This window comes from Piliocolobus tephrosceles, chromosome 19 (assembly GCF_002776525.5).
Source record: "Piliocolobus tephrosceles isolate RC106 chromosome 19, ASM277652v3, whole genome shotgun sequence".
NCBI classification, from domain to species: domain Eukaryota; kingdom Metazoa; phylum Chordata; class Mammalia; order Primates; family Cercopithecidae; genus Piliocolobus; species Piliocolobus tephrosceles.
In genome coordinates, this window is record NC_045452.1 from 3,038,875 (window position 1) to 3,050,555 (window position 11,681).

General features: G+C 49.1%; 1 long non-coding RNA gene and 1 pseudogene across 1 annotated transcript; both read right to left on the reverse strand.

Moving 5' to 3' along the window:
- Positions 1–3,290: 3,290 nt before the first annotated feature.
- On the reverse strand, positions 3,291–5,924 carry LOC111526745 (annotated as a pseudogene).
- A 4,323-nt stretch (positions 5,925–10,247) lies between these two features.
- Positions 10,248–11,187, reverse strand: LOC113220223. The gene is made up of 3 exons (XR_003307134.1): positions 11,081–11,187; positions 10,616–10,789; positions 10,248–10,381 (listed from the first exon to the last, which is right to left on the reverse strand). It is a non-coding gene; the product is annotated as an uncharacterized LOC113220223 (long non-coding RNA).
- Between the last annotated feature and the right edge of the window lie 494 nt (positions 11,188–11,681).

An 11,681-nucleotide genomic window follows, 5' to 3' on the forward strand; every position in this document is an offset into this window, starting at 1 on the left:
TTCAGAGTTGCCACCAGGGAGAAGCATTTGCAAAGCACAGGCTCTGCAAACAGGGTCTACTTCCTCCACCCCCCAAGCCTATCTTCCGCTTCACTTTGCCAAGACTCTGCCTTGCCCCAGTGTTGGAGCAGGATGCCAGATGGCAAGATGGGTTTATGGACTGGGTCTTCTGTTTGGTCAGGAGAGAGCCCATGGCAGCTGTAGGAACGTTGACGGGCAAGGGGCAGGGCGAAGTAAACCTGTAGCATGAAAGTATGTGAACGCTATGTCATGGAGGGCACCCAGGCCGTGTCCAGGCCAGCTTCACCCTGTCTCTGGGAGAAGGGAGCCTGGTCAGAGCTGAGGAGGCTCTAGGGCACCAGGCCTTGTCCCTCTTGGGCCTGGGCATGATGCTCCCCAGTGGTGTGCACCAGTCTTGGGATGGTTTGTCTTCCTCCAGGGTGCAGAATCCCTTGCCAAGCTAGGTGGGCCGATGCCAGCCCCTAGACCTCGAGGCTCCCTTCCTGATGGAGTACTGCCATTTGGAAGGGGTAACTTTTGTGGTCACTTTTAAAAATCATGGTAAAATATACACAACATAAAATTTACCATTCTTTCTAACCATTTTAAAGTGTACAGTTCTGTAGTATTAAGTACATTAACATCATTGCACAACCAGCACCACTGCCCATTTCCAGAAGGTCTTCATCTTCCTAAACTGTAATTTCGTGCCCATTAAACTCCCCATGACTTCTTCTCCTAGCCCCTGGCAACCACGATTTTACTTTCTGTCTCTGAGAATTTGATGACTCATATAATTGGAGTCGTGCAATTTTTGTGTCTGGTTCGTTTTACTCAACAGAATGTCATTTCATCCACGTTGTGGCCTATGTCAGAAGTTCCTTCCTGTCCAAGGCTGAATGATGCTCCGTGGCAGGTTTACACCACATTTTGTTTTCCTGCCCATCTGTGGAGAGGCACTGGGTGGGACCCCCCTTTTGGCTGTTGGGAATGATGCTGCTGTGAATGAGGCAGTTAGAAGGGGGCTTTTAGAAGTGTGAAACCTGCCTCTGGGAATTTTAATTTCAGCTCCCACAAACGAGTGGTTAGTCCTTCTGTGCCTGGCTTATTTCACTTAACACAATGATCTCCAGTTACATCCATGCTGTTGCAAATGACAGGATCTCACTCTATTTTCATGGCTTTGTAGCACTCCATGGTGTATCTGTACCACACTGGCTTCATCCATTCGTCTGTTGATGTTTGATACCTTATTATTGACTGTAGTTACCCTGCTGTGTAATAGATCTCTTTTCTTTTTTATTGATATTTCAGAGTTGTACATATTTTGGGGCACATATGATATTTTGATACATGCATATAACATATAATGTTCTAATCAGGGTCATTGGGATGTCCATCTCCTCAAACATTTGTTTTTTCTTTGTGTTGGGAACATTCCAATTCTAGTTATTTTGAAATACACAGGCCAGGCGTGGTGGCTCATGCCTGTAATCCCAGCACTTTGGGGACTGAGGCAGGTGGATCACCTGAGATCAGGAGTTTGAGACCAGCCTGGCCAACATGGAAACCCCGTCTCCATAAAAATACAAAAATTAGCTGGGCGCGATGGCAGGTGCCTGTAATCCCAGCTACTCAGGAGGCTAAGGCAGGAGAATCTCTTAAACCTGCGAGACGGAGGTTGCAGTGAGCTGAGATTGTGCCACTGCACTCCAGCCTGGGCGACAGAGCGAGACCCCATCTCAAAACAAAACAACCTGAGAAATATACAATACATTATTGTTAACTATAACTTTCCTACTCTACTTTCAAATACTATAATTTATTCCTTCTAACTATTTTTTTTTAATCCCTTGTAATCTCTTTTCTTGTGGGAGGAGTGTACACCCTGATGGTGTGGGGAGGGACCCGTCCCTTGTTGGAACCAGGATCGAATATCACTGCATGGGAGCTGAAAGTTCCCGCCCGGCAACGTCCACCCTTGGCTGTGAACCGGAGAGCCCAGGGCTGCTCATTTCCAGCATTCCTGGCAGAGCACCTCTGAGGAAGGTGGTGAGGGGAGGAGAAGGTGCATTCTGCAGGGAGAAGCATAAGAGTAGGGGCCAGGGACTCTCCTGCGTCTCCTAATTGCCTGACTGTCATGTGGTCGATCAGTGCGCTCCCAGCATCACACAGAGCAGTCATCCAAAGACAGGCAGCGCCTCACAGCCCTCGGCTGGAGAGGAGAATGGAGGCCGGAGGCCCCAGAGATTTGGGATAGGAGGACAAAAGGAAACAGAGGTGCCCCTTCTTCCTGTCTTATGGCAGGGAATCAGTAAAACCACTACTGGAGTTCACTGGCTTCTCTGAATCTTTGTAGAATCTGTCCCACCTCTCCCGCACCCCCGATCCTCTCCAGCTGCGGACACAGTGCCTGTTCCGCAGGGTGTGTGTGCAGACTACAAATTCACAGAAGGGGACCCTGGGGACCCCAGGTTCTCTCCCCTCGCTGAGGACAAGAGAGGGGCCCCCACCCCATGTTAATGATGCGGGGCCTGCAGGGACCTTAAGTGGCATTAGCACGGCAGGGAACAAGAGAGAAAATTCAGAACCTCCAGCTCGTGATGTGCAACGACCGAGAATGTGGCTGAGTGTGACCCCCTTGCAAAGGCCTGGGCCCTCTTTAACAGGCGCTGGCTGCCCTCTAGTGGAGAAACGAGGACAGGGGGCGGGCGAGCTTGCTCAAGGACACTCACCGGGGAAGGGCGGTTTGCAGACAGGTGTCCTGTGTAGCAACGCGCACCCTGTTTCGGTATATCTGTGTGTATGCGTGTTATGCGTTAGGTGCTGCGGGCATATGAAATGAATTACAACATTGTTATGGGCTGGACTGTGTCCCCCAAATTCACTTGTTGAAGTCCTAAGCCCTGCTCCCTTAGAATGTGGCTATATTTGGAGACCCGGCCTGTAAAGACACGAATGAATTAAAATGAGGTCATTAGTGTGGGCCCTAATCCCATATAACGGATCTTCTTCTCCTTTTCCTTCTTCTTTTCTATAACATCTAAAGTAAGATTTATTTGCATTAAGCTTTCAGAACATTTGCTGCAGCTCAGGTAAAAATAGGTAAGTATTCACAGAATATGTCTATGAACTCTAAGTCTAGAGTTCAGAAAGGTATTTCAACTAAAATACATCAGTCCTCACATCTGAAATCACTTAGACATTACTGATGTATTTGGAAGCGTTTCCGTAGAGATGTTTTAGACTGCTGGCGCTCAATGCTTTAAAAGGTCAGGTAAACCCAGTTCTCATTTGTTCAGCAGTGCCTCATTTCCACTACATAAAATTTGGTCTCCGGTTCCACTACCAATGCCTGCTTTACATGATGTCATACTGTGTTGGTACCACGTAAGGCGATTATACTACGAAAGACCTCTAGACCACCTTGTTCAAATGTAACAGCTGGTTTCAGTAATTCCAGGAGCAAGGGAACTGTCTCCAACAATTCTCAGGTTGATAAATTTGATTTTCCAAGTATTCTCCACAAAAGGGCAGCAGGTGAGCCAAAAAAATTGTTCAAAAATGCCCAAGCAAGTGTTCCTTCAATGGACAATCCTAGCAGTTCCAACCATCACCAGCCCATGAAGAGAAGAAGCACATTTCAGTCCACATGAATCTAGGTTGGGCTGAGAAAAAAATTCTTTTACTAGTGACAGCAAACAGAGACTCATGATTTCTGTTCCGTGGTAGTCCATCACTTTTTTTTTTTTTTTGAGATGGAGTCTCTCTGTTGACCAGGCTGGACTGCGGTGGCACAATCTCCACTCACTGCAAGCTCTGCCTCCCGGGTTCACGCCATTCTCCTGCCTCAGCTTCCCAAGTAGCTGGGACTACAGACGCCTGCCACCAAGCCTGGCTTTTTCTGTATTTTTAGTAGAGATGGGGTTTCACAGTGTTAGCCAGGATGGTCTCAATCTCCTGACCTCGTGATCCGCCCGCCTTGGCCTCCCAAAGTGCTGGGATTACAGGCATGAGCCACGGCGCCCGGCCTCTTTTTTCTTTTTTTTTTTTTAGAAAGACTCTCATTTGGTTGCCCAGGCTGGAGTGCAGTGGCGTGATCTCGGGGCACTGCAGCGTCTGCCTCCCAGGTTCAAGTGATTCTCCTGACTCAGCCTTCCGAGTAGCTGGAACTACAAGCATGCGCCACCATACCTGGCTAATTTTTGTATTTTTAACAGACATGGGGTTTCACCATGTTGGCCAGGCTGGTCTCAAACTCCTGACCTCAAGTGATCCGCTCACCTCAGCCTCCCAAAGTGCTGCGATTACAGGTGTGAGCCACCATGCCCAGCCAGTCTATCACATTTTGTTCTGACTTGTAATAGAACCTAAGCTGGATATCATGCTGTGGTTCCCATTCATCTTGAGGTGGTCCCACGAAAGAATTGTGAGAATTAAGAAGTCCAAAGACCCGGTGACAGAATTCTCCCAGGCAATGAAAATCAACCTTTTCAGCTTTTTAATCTTTTGCCTGCTGTTGAAAGAGCTGGATGTCCTCTGTCTTTCTAACTGGCTCTGGTGTTTCCTTCGATTTTGGCTCTGATTGCTTTTGTATGCTGAATAAGACTGTTTTTTAGTAACTAGAGGTATAACAACCCCCTGGTATTGCCAAGCACTTAAATGTGACTTTTTGGTGAACGTTTCTACGCCACAGAAGTTCTGCCCTTGGACTCTCCACTAACATTGCACGAACGGCGCTCCAAATCTTCAAATCAGCAAGTACTGCCCATGACATGGATAATCCTGGAAGCTACGCCATTGTCACCACCACGACCTCCCTGGGGCCCGGCTGCCCAAGCCTGTGTCGTGGTTCCAAAACAGGAAAGGTTCCCTTGTGTTCCTTGCAGGGTGTGGGATGGGGCTGTGGCTCGCTTCTTCAGTGTCCTGTTTCTCCCACTGCTAGGGGAGCATACAGATGGGTAGGCCGTGGGGCTCCGACCCCACGGCAGTGTCTAGAGGTGAATGTTCACAGCTGAAGCCTCAGTTGGCATGTGCTACTGTTTGCTCTTTTAGTTTTGCTGTCTACAGGCAGCGTAGGCCCTCTACTTGTTGTGTGGACAGAGGGCTTTCTGTATCCCGGGTTCTTGCCTTGATGTACCAGAAGAATCAGATTACACATGGGCTTGGAGAATGGGTGCAAGGTTTTATTGAGTGGAAGTGGCTCTCAGCAGATGGGGGAACCAGAAGGGAGATGGTTTTCCCCTGGAGTCAGGCCGCTCAGTGGCCCAGGCACTCCTCCGACTCCCCCGGCCAAACTCCACGTCATTCTGTGGTCAGTGGCATGCTGGTGCCTGTCAGCACATTCCTCTTGCCATCTGGCCACTTGTGTGTCCTTCCGCCAATGTGTTCCTCTCCACGTCCAGCCGCTCCTGCCTCTGCCTTGCTAGGGTCTGGGTTTTTATAGGTGCAGGATGGGGTGTGGCAGCAAAGGTGGTCTTGGAAAATGTAACATTTGGTCAGGAAATGCCTGTCCTCACTTAGGTTCGTGGGGGTGGAGGCTTAGGGACCACGCCCTCCTCTACCGGGTACTTGCCTTCCCCTCTTCTGTATCATTTAAAGGGACCATGCTCCTCCCTTCTCAGCATTTCCCTATCAGTTCCAGAGCTTGCAGTGGATCTGCCATGGTGGCAGGGATTCCCCTGGATTCTGCTTAAGCAGGTTCTGAAACTATCTGGGTGCTAGGCCTCGAACCCCTCCACTCCTGGGCTCCAGTGACCTGGGGTCAGCGTGAGGCATGGGAAAGGGTGGCTGCCTTCCATGGCACAGGTCTGCCCTTACAACGGTGGTCTTCGGGCTGCACCAGGCAATTGGTGACGGTGTTGCCCAAGGCCATGAATCTCCTCATTGTCCAGTAGCCCAAATAGGTTATGACAGCCCTCCATCTCTGGAGAGCTGAGTCGACTCCCTGGGACAGAGGGAGAGGATGATGGCAATAACGTTGCCCCTACAGTCCACCAGGCCCACGCCTTGGCAACACACACCACAAGTCATGGCAGGTGTTCTTATAAGAAGAAGAGATTAGGCCTGTAATCCCAGTGCTTTGGGAGGCCAAAGTGAGAGGATCGCTTGAGCCCAGGAGTTTGAGACTGTGTCCAGAATTGGTTCCTTCTGGTGGGTTCTTGGTCTCACTGACTTCAAGAATGCAGCTGCAGACCCTCCGGGGAGTGTTACAGTTCTTAAAGATGGTGTGTCTGGACTTTGCTCCTTCAGATGTTCAGATGTGTCTAGAGTTTCTTCCTTCCAGTAGGTTCGTCGTCTCGCTTGAGTTCAGAAGTGAAGCTGCAGACTTTCGCAGTGAGTGTTAACGGTAGTGCGAACCCAAAGGCTCATAAAGGTACTGCGGACCCAAAGAGTGAACAGCAGCAAGATTTATTGTGAAGAGCAACAGAACAAATCTTCCACAGCCTAGAAGGGGACCCCAGTGGATTGCCACTGCTGGCTTGGGAGTAGCCAGCTTTTTTATTCCCTTATTTGGCCCAACCCACATCCTGCTGACTGGTCCATTTTACAGAGTGCTGATTGGTCCATTTTACAGAGTGCTGATTGGTCCGTTTTTACAGAGTGCTGATTGGTGTGTTTATAAACCTTTAGCTAGACACAGAGCACTGATTGGTGCATTTCCTAACCTTAAGCTAGATAGAAAAGTTCTCCAGGTCTCCACACGATTAGCTAGACACAGAGTGCTGATTGGTGTGTTTACAAACCTTTAGGAGACACAGAGCGCTGATTGGTGCATTTTTACAGAGTGCTGATTGGTGCATTTACAAACCTTTAGCTAGACACAGAGCACTGATTAGTGTGTTTACAATCCTTTAGCTAGACAGAAAAGTTCTCCAAGTCCCCAACCGACCGAGAAGCCCAGCTGGCTTTACCTCTCAAGACTAGCTTGAACAACAGAGTGAGATCCCATTTCTACCAAAAAAAAAAAATTAGCCAGGTGTGGTGTTGTGTACCCGTAGTCACAGCTACTCAGAAGGCTGAGGTGGGAGGGTCACTTGAGCCCAGGCAATATAGCAAGACCCTGTGTCTACAAAAAATTCAAAAATTAGCATGGGACTATGCCTGTAGTCCCAGCTACTTGGGAGGCCGAGGTGGGAGGATTGCTTGAGCCTTGCAGTGAGCTATGATCATGCCACTGTGCTGCAGCCTGGGTGACAGAGCAAAACTCAGTCTCGAAGGAGAAGAAGAGATTAGGACCCAGACAGGCACAGAGGAAAAGGAAAGACCCAGTGAGAACGCAGGGAGAGAATGGCCATCAACAAGCCAAGGAGAGAGGCCTGAGAAGGACCAACCCTTCCAACCTCCAAGACTGCGAGGAGTAGTTGTCTGTTGTTTAAGCCGCCCAACCTGTGGTACTTCATCACGGCAGCCCCGGCAGATGAACACACACACGGATTCTGTCCTTCAGGAGCCAGCATTTGTAGATAAATCACGACTGAATGGCAACGGTGAGCAAAACTCAGTGGCCTTTGCCAGCTTCCAAACGCCCAGCGCTTTCTGCGTGCAGCCTCAGGCAGTGGCGCTGAGCACACAACCATTCCTAGCTCAGGAAACCAAGGGGAAGAGGTTCCGCTGCAGGCCCGGGAGCCCAGCCCATCCCTAAGCCTAAAGACCTAAGCCCTGGGCTTCCCAGGGGAGGGGCACAGCCTTTTGAAAGCAAGAGGAACTTCTGACAAGGTGAGCAGGGTGAGGAAGATACTGATTTTGATTTTGATTTCCCCTGAATTCTCTATAAGAATAGAAGGGGCAACCAGAACCCAGGTAGTGAAACCAAAGCCCACGATGGAATTTACAACCTAGTGAGGGGAGGCCACGGCCTCGGGGCAAATCCATGAAGTGTTGGCATCTGTGGTGGGGGAAGTGCTGGGGGAGGCTGGGGGGGGCGTGGAGAGGGGTGGGGAGGGGAAGATAACACCAAGCAGAGCTGAACGAGGAGGCAAGGAGAGCGAGGCGGAGGACTGCGGAACTAGCAGAGAAGCGCAACAGACGCTGGCAGGCCGCAGGGAAGGGCACCCTCCTTTAAGTTTAAGGATGCAAATTTCAAGGTCATCTCCTACGCAAAGGATTATAAGTGTATTATAAAAGAAAATAGGACGAATAATGTAAAATGGATTAGAACTATGCCCCAATCATGTCCAAACAAACTTTAAACAAGAAACTGATACAAGATACGTGACACCATACATACATTTCTCTGAACTTAAAACTTTTTAAAAATGCAAAGTGAATGGCAAGAATTTAGGGAAGGGTTATAATGAATATTTAAATAGCATTTCAGGCCAGGCACGGTGGCTCACACCTGTAATCTCAGCACTTTGGGAGGCTGAGGTGGGTGGATCACGAGGTGAGGAGATTGAGACCATCCTGGCAAACACTGTGAAACCCCATCTCTACTAAAAATACAAAAAGAAAAAATTATCCAGGCATGGTGGTGGGCACCTGTAGTCCTAGCTACTCGGGAGGCTGAGGCAGGAGAATGGCGTGAACCCGCGGGGCAGAGCTTGCAGTGAGCGGAGATTGTGCCACTGCACTCCAGCCTGGGCAACAGAGTGACACTCCATCTCAAACACACAAATAAATAAATTTCATTTCAGAGATAAATATTACACAAGAAAAACAGGAGCAAATAAACAGACAAGGGCTTAAGAGAAATAGAAGTTGAAAAGAAAGAAAATGTTTGAGTCATGAAGAAAAGAGAAACACAAAATCTCACTACAGACCAGCGCTAACAAAAGAACATTTCAACTTGATGACAGGAAACACCAGTTTTGAATCTTGATTAAGCAAAACGTTTCTCCTGTACACAAAAAAAGAATTCCAAGGATAACAAGTGTTGATGAGGTTGTGGGAAATTAGAACCCTTCTGCACTGTTCCTGGGAATGCAAAATGGTGCAGCCACCGTGGAAAACAGTATGGGGATTCCTCAAAAAATTAAAAATAGGGCCAGGCACGGTGGCTCATACCTGTGATCCTACCACTTTGGGAGGCTGAGGCGGGAGGATCCCTTGAAGCCAGGAGTTCAAGACCAGCCTGGGCAACATAGTGAGACCCTGTCTCTACAAAAGAAAAAAAAAAATTAGCCAGTCAAGGTGATATGCACCTGTGGTCCCGGCTACTCAGGGAGCTGAGGCAACAGTGTAGAGGACTACGTGCTCGCAAACTAGACGTTCTGATAAGTCCTGCTCTTGCAAACGAAGCAGGGCGTTCCTTCCCTGCAAACAGGGAGGACAAAGGAGCCAGCTGCAAACAGCAGACCCTGGGGGCTTGTTTATGTATAAACGTCTTGAAAATCCAGAAAGTCAGGGAAAGGTCAGAAAAACAACAATGTGTCTTGTGACTTGGCAACATTCCACAAACGACTGTATAAAATAAAGCAGAGCGCGCCATTCGGGGCGGCCGCCATGTTTGTCTTGTCTTGTGTTGTCTTGTGTGCTCATTCCTTTGTTTAGGAAACACGTGGACCCCAACACAACAGGATCACTTGAGCCAAGGGGTTTGATTTTGCAGTGAGCCATGATTGTACCACTGCACTCCAGCCTGGGTAACAGCAAGACCCTGTTTCAAAAAAAAAAAAAAAAAACTAGAATGACCATGTGATCCAGCAATTTTACTTGTCAGTATACCCGAAAGGTTTGAAAAGCAAGGTCTCCAGGAGGCACCTGCATACCTGTGTTCACAGCAGCATCATTCACAACAGCCAACCTAACTTAGGTTGCTTGGGATGGAGAAACCCAAGTGTCAGTCAACAGATGAATAGATGAACAAAATGTGGTTTACACATACACTGGAAAATTTAGCCTCAAAGAGAAAAGGAATTCTGATACATGCCCTAATATTGATGAACCTTGACGTCATTATGGTCAGTGAAATAAGCCAATCTAAGCCAATCACACAAAAGACAAATACTGTATGATTCCATTTATATGAGGTACACTGTGTAGTCAAATCCTTAGAGACAGAAAGCAGAATGATGGTTGGCAGGGGCTGGGGAGGTGGGGATGGAGCATTGGCGTCTAATGGGACAGTCTCGTTTTTTTTTTGTTTCTGTTTTGAGACGGAGTCTCACTCTGTTGCCCAGGCTGGAGTGCGGTCGTGCGACCTCGGCTCACTGCAAGCTCCACCTCCCAGGTTCCGCCATTCTCCTGCTTCAGCCTCCCGAGTAGCTGGGACTACAGGCGCCTTTTGTATTTTTAGTAGAGACGGGGTTTCACCATGTTAGCCAGGATGGTCTCGATCTCCTGACCTCGTGATCTGCCCTCCTTGGCCTTCCAAAGTCCTGGGATTAGAGGTGTGAGCCACCACGCCCGGCCAACAGTCTCGGTTTTACACGACAAAGCCCTGGAGGTGGGTAGTGGTGAGAGCCGAATGTGAATGCACTTATTGCTTCTGAACTGCATGCTTAGAAATGGTAAGAGTGGTGAATGTTATGTGTATTCTACCACAATTTAAATAATTCAATTAAAAACAATTCCATTCTTCTCATTAGTAGACCTATCTTATGAAAAACTGTACAGTTATTATATTTGAATTTCATCAATAAAAATTGTGTGGAAATGTGATGTAAGTACCTACATGGTATCTCCAGTTTTGCCTCTTCTGCTGCAAGGTCTGAAACATATTCTCTCTGGCCCCGCACAGAAAATGGTTTCGGACCCTTCCTCTAGAACAGGGTTCGGCATGTGGCAGATGCCCAGGAAAGAGTGAAGGACGAAGTTTCCTCTCTTCTTCACCGGATCCCTCTGGCAGCTTCGGGTCCAGTGAAAGAGAACCCAGGCCAGTCCCTCCGCCCATGAGCCTCACCCCACAAACACCGGCCTCCCTTGCCTCATCTCTTGCAGCTTAAATCTCTTTCACCTATGAACTGACTCATGTCTCAGCCTTAGAAAGATGCCCTGGGTTGTGACCTCCCTGTTCCTCTGTCCATGCACATCCAGGCTCTACACCGGGAGTTCCAGGCCACCTTCAGTTCCTATATCCTGTCTCTGCTGTCTGTTACCTCTCACCCCACAGCTCCAGGGCTCTAAGAGTTCCTCCCACCTGAGCAGATGCTCAGCCCAGCCATGCGCAGTCCTCCGGGGATCCTGATTCCCAGAGAGCATGATCCCAGGTCTTTCTGGGTCCCACCTTGCCCTACTTCATGCTTCCGTCTCTAGCCACACCCCTGCACAACCTGTGACCTGGCCTCAGGACATCTGTTTCTCAGGTCTGCTGTATAGGCTTGGCTGCCCTTGGCAGCAGGAAGAGTCTCGCCTCCCCTGCTCACACAGCAAAGGTGTTTAGGCCTCACATTGGGGAAGTCCAGGGTGGGAGGCCCCTGACTCCTTGGACCCATGATGACATCAAGGGTATCTTCCTATCTCTGCTCTGCCGTCTTCAGCTGGCTTTCCTCCGCTGCCATTTCGGTCTTCACACCAGATGTGATAGTGCCCTAGGAAGAAGAGGCCATCTGTTCCTACGGCTGTCTTCATCAATAGAGAGTGCATTCTAGAAGCCCGGCGGTAGGCTTCCCTATGCCTTGCACAGGACTGAATCACAGAACTGTGCCCTCAGCAGTCACTGGCAGGGGACAGGGGTCACCCGAACTGGGTGGAGGCCGGAACCTGACACCCTGAGCTGTGCTAGGCAGAGGACTACTGAA